General features: G+C 42.2%; 3 non-coding genes across 3 annotated transcripts; 2 read left to right on the top strand and 1 right to left on the bottom strand.

The window, feature by feature from the left end:
- Positions 1-1997: 1997 nt before the first annotated feature.
- LOC140287110 (U5 spliceosomal RNA) lies at positions 1998-2111 on the top strand. The gene has a single exon (XR_011911469.1). It is a non-coding gene; the product is annotated as a U5 spliceosomal RNA (small nuclear RNA).
- Positions 2112-2419: 308 nt separating this feature from the next.
- On the top strand, positions 2420-2603 carry LOC140287104 (U2 spliceosomal RNA). The gene has a single exon (XR_011911464.1). It is a non-coding gene; the product is annotated as a U2 spliceosomal RNA (small nuclear RNA).
- Positions 2604-5862: 3259 nt separating this feature from the next.
- Positions 5863-5979, bottom strand: LOC140287109 (U5 spliceosomal RNA). Its single transcript, XR_011911467.1, has one exon. It is a non-coding gene; the product is annotated as a U5 spliceosomal RNA (small nuclear RNA).
- Positions 5980-10098: the final 4119 nt, after the last annotated feature.

Below are 10098 nucleotides of genomic sequence, written 5' to 3'. Positions count from 1 at the left end.
CTACTGATTGCTTAAGATTAAGTTGTTTTTTCTCAAACTACAACATTTTTTTAATTGTTGAAACTTGATTTGAAGTGGATAAATAAGGAGGACAAACAGTTTTAAGTCAGGCTGATAGAAGGAATTAATTTTATAGCAAAATCTGTATTTCGTCATATGTCGAGAGATGCTTATTGCTGAAGAAGTACAAAGTACAACGTTGTTTATCGTTGAAACTTGATTAGACATGAATAAATATGAAGGACAAAGCAGTCTTAACTTGGTTAGAGTTAAGGAATTCGTTTTATAGGAGAATCCGAATTCGTGCATAACTCGTAAAATAGAGCTTATTTTCGGATTCCTGAAGAATGAGTCTGGTTCTTTCTCATAATACAAAGTTTGTTGTTTATTGTTGAAACTTCATCAGAAGTGAAGAAATAAATGAATGCCTATCAACAAATGTGGGATCTAAACTCTAGTGCTTCCTCTAAAATAATTTCCTTTCTCAATTCAGAAATGTGTGTGTGTAAGTCACAACACCCGTGACACCAAAACGGCTTTCTTTTCTCTCTTTTCTCTACACTCTGCACTGTGAGCACACACACCAAATCAGAAAGGCTTTTTTCTCTCTTTTCTACATTATAGACTGTGGGGACACAAAACCGCTCTCTCTTTTTTTTTTTTGATTGTGTGCCAGGGCGTTGTCTCACGTATTAGATTATGCTTACGATACGAATGGGTTTATCAGTCACATCAGAATCCATACATACTGATCCTCCCGTAATAAAATGGTCGGATCTTATCAAACACATTTTGTTTCTTGTGACAATCAAGTCAGCGAAACAGCGTATACACGTCAAGACACTGAATCAAGTTTGCCACAAGAACTCATAAGTTTGGCAGTATTGCTCTGCCGTCAGCAATCATACACCCATTTTATTTTCGTGAGACATGTGCAGGCACCTGTTCATCTACTGTTCTATCACTATGAATTAGTTTATCTATTATTAATAAGGATACTTCTACAACTACTATCAAAGTATGTCCAGACTTCTTATGTTGTCAGTTGCTATATATGAATAAGTGGGTAGCTACTGACAAGCATTAAGCATGTCACACAGCCCAAACATATAACATTTCAGGACACACCACACAGTTAACAACCACAGTGAAGTGTCAAAGCCCAAACATTCAACAGGACACTTACACAACACATTCAAATCAAACAGTCAGACAACATACAAGAACATATACCCCAGCCGGCATTGCTCCCTGCCTATTTTCCTACAGCTCACTATGTGTGCGCACACCTTTATTCACAAACTATTCAACTTATACTCTTTTACCGAAGCTGCTACAGCTCGATTGGCCGAATACCCTTAGATCCTATTTCGGTGAATTTGACATCTGCCTTACATGTAACAGATTAGCGGTTTAGTAGTTTTAATTTAGTTTGAGTGAAGGAATTCATTTTATAGCAAAATCCGAAATCGTGAAGCACTCATGAAAGTAAGCTTATTCTCGGATTCCTGAAACTTTAGATTTGCTCTTTCTTTTACTGCAAAGTACAACGTTGTTTTTTTTTGTTTAAATCTTTCTAGACATGGTAAATATGAACGACAAAGCAGTTTTAACATAGTTTGAGTGAAGGAATTCATTTTATAGATAAAATCCCAAGAGTCTGCAGAGAAAAGAGAGTGAATGCGAAGTAGACTTTAACACGGCTATGGGAGCGAGCCGAGTGTCGGCTAACCGGGAGAATTGCTTGAAAGAAACGCGACACCGAATGAGCGGTCAGAACAAAGCCTCAATACGGGATTCTCGTGGTGTTTTTGTTGCTGCCTTGTCTCTTGCATAGAGTAAAAGACAAGGCAGCCATCGAATAGGGCCCGATTGTTCCTACTTGGTCAGCTGAGGAGCAAGGGGGGGAGCAAGCGTCTCAACCAAGCAAAGCTCACCATGGGGAAGGTGGCTATGGCAACTAGCCTGATGCCCTGCTCCCGCAGTGACGGATAATCGTACTCTGGTTTCTCTTCATAACATACAAGTCTTTCGCCTTTTACTAAAGACTTCCGTGGAGAGCAGCACTAATGAGTTGTTTCTATTATTGGCAGGCTTTACCTTTGCGGGTGAAGCCCTTTCTGTCTGTGCAAAAGAAATCTTGCTACTTTGCAGAGTGACTTCTCTGAGTAGAGTCGCCTTACTTGTTGCGACTGTGCCGATGTTCGAAGCTGGAGTGCAAAGTTGTTGCTTGAATGGTGCTTGCTGGAGCATGCGGGAGTGCAAAGTTATACCATTTAAAAGGGCTGAAGAGTGCTCAGTGCAGCGGGTGGGCGGAGGTGCAACGTGACCCTCTGGCCACCTATGGCCATAAAAAGAACACTGCTACAAGTGCGCATTGTGCCAGCAAGGGCCCTCGGACCTGAAACAGTGGACAGTTATCGCTTCTCGGCCTTTTGGCTAAGATCAAGTGTAGTATCTGTTCTTATCAGTTTAATATGTCCTCTATACGAGGACAACATATTAAATGGATTTTTAAGAATAGGAGTTGAAAAAGAAGCTTGCTCCGTTCACTCCAAGCCTCGACCCGGTACTGCAGTGCCGCTGGGAACGGTGCGCTCTCCTCTGCTCTTGTGAAAAAGCAAACAGCGGTGCAGGATGGAAGTTTCAGGGAGCCCAAGATGAAACTTTCTTTTAATCTGCTGAGAAAAGAGAGTGAATGCGAAGTGGACTTTAACACGGCTCTGGGAGCGAGCCGAGTGCGGGCTAACCGGGAGAATTGCTTGAAAGAAACGCGACACCGAATGAGTGGTCAGAACAAAGCCTCAATACGGTGTTCCCGTGGTGTTTGTGGCTGCCTTGTCTTTTGCACAGAGTAAAAGACAAGGCAGCCATCGAATAGATTGTTTCTACTTGGTCAGCCGAGGAGCAGGGGGGGGGGGGGGGGGGGGGGGGGGGGGCAAGCGTCTCAACCAAGCAAAGCTCACCAAGTAGGAACAATCGGGCCCTTTTCGATGGCTGCAACACCTGAAAGAGATATTGATGCGAGACCCGATCAAATGCTTTTTCAAAGTCTAAATTTAAGATGACAAGTCGGGTGTTTCTGTCTCTAGCGTAATCAATGATGTCTCGAATCAGTACGAGGCTGTCGGTGAGTTGTCTCCCTGAGATGGCACAAGCTTGGTCTGGGTGAATTACCTCCTCTAAAACAGAGGACATCCGTGTCGCTAAAACCTTGCTAAAAAGTTTACAGTCAAAGTTTAAAAGTGTGATTGGCCTCCAATTCTTTAGGTCACTCTTATCATTTTTTTTATAAAGTAGAGTCACTATTCCCACTCTAAAACTGTCAGGCAGTCGGTCGAGTTTTTCAAAATCTTTAAAAACATCTAAAATGTCTGATGATAAAAGGTCCCAATAGGTCAGATAGAATTCTGCAGGAAGCCCGTCTAAACCCGGAGCTCGACTTCTCTTAAAACCTGTTAGGCATTTTTTTAACTCTAAAGCAGTAAAATTCTGTGTCAAGTGTGCATTCTCTTTTACGGTTTTGTCAACGAATTTTAAGATTTCTGCCGATGTTTCCAAGTGCACTGGTTTCTCTTTGTACATGTTACTATAAAAGGTATGTACAGTTTCAATCATCTCTTGTGTGGATTTTGTTAAAAACCCATCTTCTCTTTTTAGATTTTGATTACACTCCTTTTTATTTATAACTTTCTTTCTTTTTCACCTTCCTCAATTTCCTGCTCCCTGCTTCTTACAAAAATTCCTTTACTCTTTATTTCTGCTAAAACTGACATTTCCTTTTTGACATCTTTGATTTCTTCTTTAAAGTCTATGCCACACTGATTTAGTTTAAAGTAGCGCTGTAAGCGTTTATGTAGTCCCATCATACATCTATCCTCTTTCCTTTTTTTACGTTTACCTTGCTGTTTAAAAAAAGTCTGGGTCGTTTCCTTCACCATTTCCCACCATTGTGCATGTGTTTCGTAGAGGTCTTGAAGGGTCTGCCACTCTTTATAACATTCCCTGTACTGACTGACTATGATTTCATCCTCCAACAGGGAACAGTTGAGTTTCCACAGACCACTTCCTACCGTCACACCAGAAGGGGGTGAAAGGGTGCAGGAGAGCATAAGGTGGTCTGAAAAGAAAACAGGGGTTAATCTAACATCAGTGGGTGGGCAATCTCTAGTAAAGAAATAATCAATGCGAGAGGCTCTGGTGCCATCATGACTAAACCAGGTGAAGCCCTCCTCTCTGGGATGCATGGTTTTAAAACAGTCAGTAAGCTTAAAATCCCTGCATATGCCCTGAAGTAAAATCGAAGTCTTATCCACTTTAAAATCTACCCCTGCTCTTTTTCTATCTTTCCTGCTCAAGATACAGTTAAAATCCCCTCCTACAACTAAAGGTACTTGCCCTAGCATGTAAAGCTGTATATCTTCTAAAAGGTCATACCTTTCATTTTTTCCATTGAAACCATAAATATTTAAGAGGTTAAAGTCTTGCCCCATAAAATTCAAGTGTGCTAAAAGTGCCCGTCCGTCTCTCACCACTGTGCTACCTTTCACCAGAACATGCGGATTTTTAATTAGAATGGCCACACCATCATTTTTATTTTGATTTGAGCCACTCCATATCGATAAATGGGGCCACATTTCCTCCCATTGTCTATGGTTTTTTAAAAAAGGTAGTCCACATTCTTGTATTAAAAACACATCTGATTTTATGGAGTCTAAGAAGGATAAAATACTCTGGGCTCTTGTCTTTGATTTCACACTTCTCACATTTAGTGTTGAGAAGGTGAGAACCATTAAAAGCATAAAGGAAAGTAGGTATGTCATTTTCGTTTTTCTAAGTTATCAAAACAAATTACACACAGGTTATTTCTTGGGAAACTAGCTCTTCCTTCATTTCTTTAGGTGAAAAGTGAGTAGGGTGATCTATATTTCCTTTTCGGACTCTCGGTGTTGGCCTCTGACGCAATGTTGCATTTAACTTTGAGTCCCTGGGGGTTGATTGCAGAGCTGAAGTTAAAAAGGAGACCTCATTTGGTGAGTCGGAGGGGAAGACTCTAGGTTCTTCCACTGAAGAACTGTCTGAAAGGGACCTAACCCTTCCCCTCTTCTCTGATACCACTGGGGAATCAGAGGCTCATATGCCGTCCTCTTCGGCTGTTGACCTTCGGGGAGGTGAGTATCTTCACTAGACTCACCTGTCTGCTCTTCCTCCTCATTTAGCGTAGCTCCACCCTCTGCCTGTGAATTCTCACAGACTTCAACACTGAGTGGTGAGGCCTCTACAGGCCCCTCCCCTTTTTGCTCCTCACTTCCAATCCAAGCTTTTGGCGGGAAGTTTGAATTTATTGGGTCAACCTCTTCACTTTGTTCACCAACTGCCACCTTTGGTCCTTCTCTTTGTTGGCTTGACTGTGGCTTTACCGTCTTTAATTTGTTGGCAAAAGATTTAGGGCAATCTCTGAAGAGGTGATTTAATTCTCCACAGAGATTACATTTCCTGCCATTTGGACACTCTCCAAAAGTTTGCCCAATTTCTCTGCTCTTCCCACATAACACCTTGGTACAAGCCTCAACCAGGTGCCCATGCTCACCACACTTGCGGCAGAACTTGGGCTGCCCCTGGTAGTGGATGTAACCTCGGTTTTCAAGGTGGCCAGAGTGTCGCCCACCCGCTGCACTGAGCACTCTTCAGCCCTTTTAAATGGTATAACTTTGCACTCCCGCACGCTCCAGCAAGCACCATTCAAGCAACAACTTTGCACTCCAGCTTCGAACATCGGCACAGTCGCAACAAGTAAGGCGACTCTACTCAGAGAAGTCACTCTGCACAGTAAGAAGATTTCTTTTGCACAGACAGAAAGGGCTTCACCTGGAAAGGTAAAGCCTGCCAAAAATAGAAACAACTCATTAGTTCTTCTCTCCACAGAAATCTTTAGTAAAAGGCGAAAGACTTGTACGTTATGAAGAGAAACCAGAGTACGATTATCCGTCACTGCGGGAGCAGGGCATCAGGCTAGTTGGCATAGCCACCTTCCCCATGGTGAGCTTTGCTTGGTTGAGACGCTTGCTCCCCCCCCCCTTGCTCCTCGGCTGACCAACTAGGAACAATCGGGCCCTATTCGATGGCTGCCTTGTGTTTTACTCTGTGCAAAAGACAAGGCAGCAACAAAAACACCACGAGAATCCCGTATTGAGGCTTTGTTCTGATCGCTCATTCGGTGTCTCGTTTCTTTCAAGCAATTCTCACGGTTAGCCCACACTCGGCTCGCTCCCATAGCCGTGTTAAAGTCTACTTCGCATTCACTCTCTTTTCTCAGCAGACTCTTGGGATTTTATCTATAAAATGAATTCCTTCACTCAAACTATGTGAAAACTGCTTTGTCCTTAATATTTACCATGTCTAGAAAGATTTAAACAAAAAAAACAACGTTGTACTTTGCAGTAAAAGAAAGAGCAAATCTAAAGTTTCAGGAATCCGAGAATAAGCTTACTTTCATGAGTTCTTCACGATTTCGGATTTTGCTATAAAATGAATTCCTTCACTGTTGATAGGCATTCATTTATTTCTTCACTTCTGATGAAGTTTCAACAATAAACAACAAACTTTGTATTATGAGAAAGAACCAGACTCATTCTTCAGGAATCCGAAAATAAGCTCCATTTTATGAGTTATGCACGAATTCGGATTCTCCTATAAAACAAATTCATTAACTCAAACCAAGTTAAGACTGCTTTGTCCTTCATATTTATTCATGTCTAATCAAGTTTCAACGATAAACAACGTTGTACTTTGTAGAATGAGAAAGAACTTCTTCAGCAATAAGCATCTCTCGACATATGACGAAATACAGATTTTGCTATAAAATTAATTCCTTCTATCAGCCTGACTTAAAACTGTTTGTCCTCCTTATTTATCCACTTCAAATCAAGTTTCAACAATTAAAAAAATGTTGTAGTTTGAGAAAAAACAACTTAATCTTAAGCAATCAGTAGGGTAAGAAAGGGTAAGAAAAGGTGCAAATGCCAACCATACATCACTAAAAGGTGGAGCGGAAGTATTCGGCTGCAAGTTGCAGGCATTGTCGAATGCCTGACAATGTATGATCAAAAGAGGGAGCGGAGGTTTTCGGCTGCAAGGTCTGAATGTCCAACCATGATTTGTAAAAACCGGGGAAGAAAAGGCTCGAAAGCCCGACTATACACCATCAAAAGCGGGAGCGGAGGTGTTCGGCTGCAAGTAGGTGTGAATGTTCGACCATAATTTGTAAAAAGCGGGTAAGAAAAGGTTCAAATGCCTGACTATATATTAACCAAAGCAGGAGGAGAGGTCTTCGGATAAGAGTGGGTGAGAATTTACAACCATAATCTATAAAATGCGGTGAAAAAAAAGGTGTGAATACCCCATAGAACACTAAAAGGTAGAGCGGAAGTGTTCGGCTGCAAGAAGGTGTGAATGTCTGACCATAGTTTGTAAAAAGCGGGTAAGAAAAGGTTCGAATGCCCGAACATACACCATCAAAGGAGGGAGCGGAGGTGTTCCGCTGTAAGAAGGTGTGAATGTCCGACCATAGTTGGCAAAAAGCAGGTAAGAAAAGGTTAAAATACCCGATTGTACACAATCAATAGCGGGAGCAGAGTTGTTCCGCTACTAAAAGGTGTGAAAGTCCGACCATGGTTTGTAAAAAGCGGGTAAGAAAAGGTGCGAATGCCCGACAATGTATGATCAAAAGAGGGAGCGGAGGTTTTCGGCTGAAACAAGGTCTGAATGTCCATCCATATTTTGTAAAAATCTGGGAAGAAAAGGCTCGAAAGCCCGACTATACACCATCAACAGCTGGAGCGGAGGTGTTCAGCTGCAAGAAGGTCTGAATGTCCATCAATAATTGCTAGAAAACATGGAAGAGAATTTTCGAATATCAAACCGCACATGATCATAAGCGGGAGAGGAGGTGTTCAAATGCAAGAAGGTGTGAATGTCCACCCATAATTACTGCAAAATGGGTAAGAAAAGGTACGAATGCCCAACCATACATGATCCTAACAGGGAGCGGAGGTGTTTGGCTGCGACAAGGTGTGTATGTCCACCCATAATTAATGAAAAGCGGGCAACAAGTAGGTTTGAATACCCATCATCAAAAGCAGGAGTGGATGTGTTCGGCTACAAGAAGGTTTGAATGTCTGACCATAGTTTGTAAAAAGCGGGTAAGAAAAGGTTCGAATGCCCGAACATACACCATCAAAGGAGGGAGCGGAGGTTTTCGGCTGATAGAAGGTCTGAATGTCCATCCATAATTTGTAAAAATCGGGGAAGAAAAGGCTCGAAAGCCCGACTATACACCATCAACAGCTGGAGCGGAGGTGTTCAGCTGCAAGAAGGTCTGAATGTCCATCAATAATTGCTAGAAAACATGGAAGAGAATTTTCGAATATCAAACCGCACATGATCATAAGAGGAGAGGAGGTGTTAAAATGCAAAAAGGTGTGAATGTCCACCCATAATTACTGCAAAATGGGTAAGAAAAGGTACAAATGCCCAACCATACATCATCAAAAGCAGGAGTGGATGTGTTCGGCTACAAGAAGGTTTTAATGTCCGACCATAGTTTGTAAAAAGCGGGTAAGAAAAGGTTCGAATGCCCGAACATACACCATCAAAAGAGGGAGCAGAGGTGTTCCACTGTAAGAAGGTGTGAATGTCTGACCATAGTTGGTAAAAAGCGGGTAAGAGAAGGTGCGAATGCCCGACAATGTATGATCAAAAGAGGGAGCGGACGTTTTCGGCTGCAAGAAGGTCTGAATGTCCAACAATAATTTTGTAAAAACCGGGGAAGAAAAGGCTCGAAAGCCCGACTATACATCATCAAAAGCGGGAGCGGAGGTGTTCAGCTGCAAGAAGGTCTGAATGTCCATCAATAATTGCTAGAAAACATGAAAGAAAATTTTCGAATATCAAACCACACATCATCATAAGCGGGAGAGGAGGTGTTCAGCTGCAAGAAGGTGTGAATGTCCGACCATAGTTTGTAAAAAATGGGTAAGAAAAGGTGCGAATGCTCAACCATACATCATAAAAAGCAGGAGTGGATGTGTTCGGCTAAAAGAAGGTTTGAATGTCCGACCATAGTTCGTAAAATGCGGGTAAGAAAAGGTTCGAATGCCCGAACATACACCATCAAAAGAGGGAGCGGAGGTGTTCCGCTGTAAGACGGTGTGAATGTCCAACAATAGTTGGTAAAAAGCGGGTAAGAAAAGGTTAAAATACCCGACTGTACACAATCAATAGCGGGAGCGGAGTTGTTCGGCTACAAGAAGGTGTGAAAGTCCGACCATGGTTTGTAAAAAGCGGGTAAGAAAAGGTTCGAATGCCCGAATATATACCATCAAAAGCGGAAGCGGAGGTGTTCGGCTGCAAGAAGGTGTGAACGTCCGACCAAAGTTTGTAAAAAGCAGTGAAGAAAAGTTTCGAATATCCAACCAAACATAATCAAAAGCGGGAGCAGAGCTGTTCGACTGCAAGTAGGTGTGAATGTCAGATCATAATTTGCAAAAAGCTGATAAGAAAGGGTGAGAATGCCCGACTATACACCATCAAATGCGGGAGCGGAAGTGTTCGGCTGTGAGTAGGTGTGAATGTCAAACCATAATTGCTGAAAAATGTGTTAGAAAAGACTAGAATGCCGGACCATACATCATCAAAAGCGGGAAAAGTGGTGTTCGGCTGCAAGTAGGTGTGAATGTCCAGCCATAATTACTCACAAACCGGTAAGAAAAGGTAGTATTGCCAGACCATACATTATCAAAACAGGGAGCGGAGGTGGTTCAGCTGCAAGGTCTGAATGTACAACCATAATTTGTAAAAACCGGGGAAGAAAAGGCTCGAAAGCCCGACTATACACCATCAAAAGCGGGAGCGGAGGTGTTCGGCTGCAAGTAGGTGTGAATGTTCGACCATAATTTGTAAAAAGCGGGTAAGAAAAGGTTTGAATGCCCGACTATATATTAACAAAAGCAGGAGGAGAGGTCTTCGGATAAGAGTGGGTAAGAATTTCCAACCATAATCAATAAAATGCGGTGAAAAAAAAGGTGTGAATACCCCATA

The sequence above is a fragment of the Leuresthes tenuis genome, unplaced genomic scaffold, assembly GCF_036924035.1.
Source record: "Leuresthes tenuis unplaced genomic scaffold, fLeuTen1.0.hap1 SCAF_110, whole genome shotgun sequence".
Classification (NCBI taxonomy): Eukaryota; Metazoa; Chordata; class Actinopteri; order Atheriniformes; family Atherinopsidae; genus Leuresthes; species Leuresthes tenuis.
Note: the sequence above shows the minus strand (reverse complement) of the source record. Positions and strands in the feature narration are given on the sequence as shown.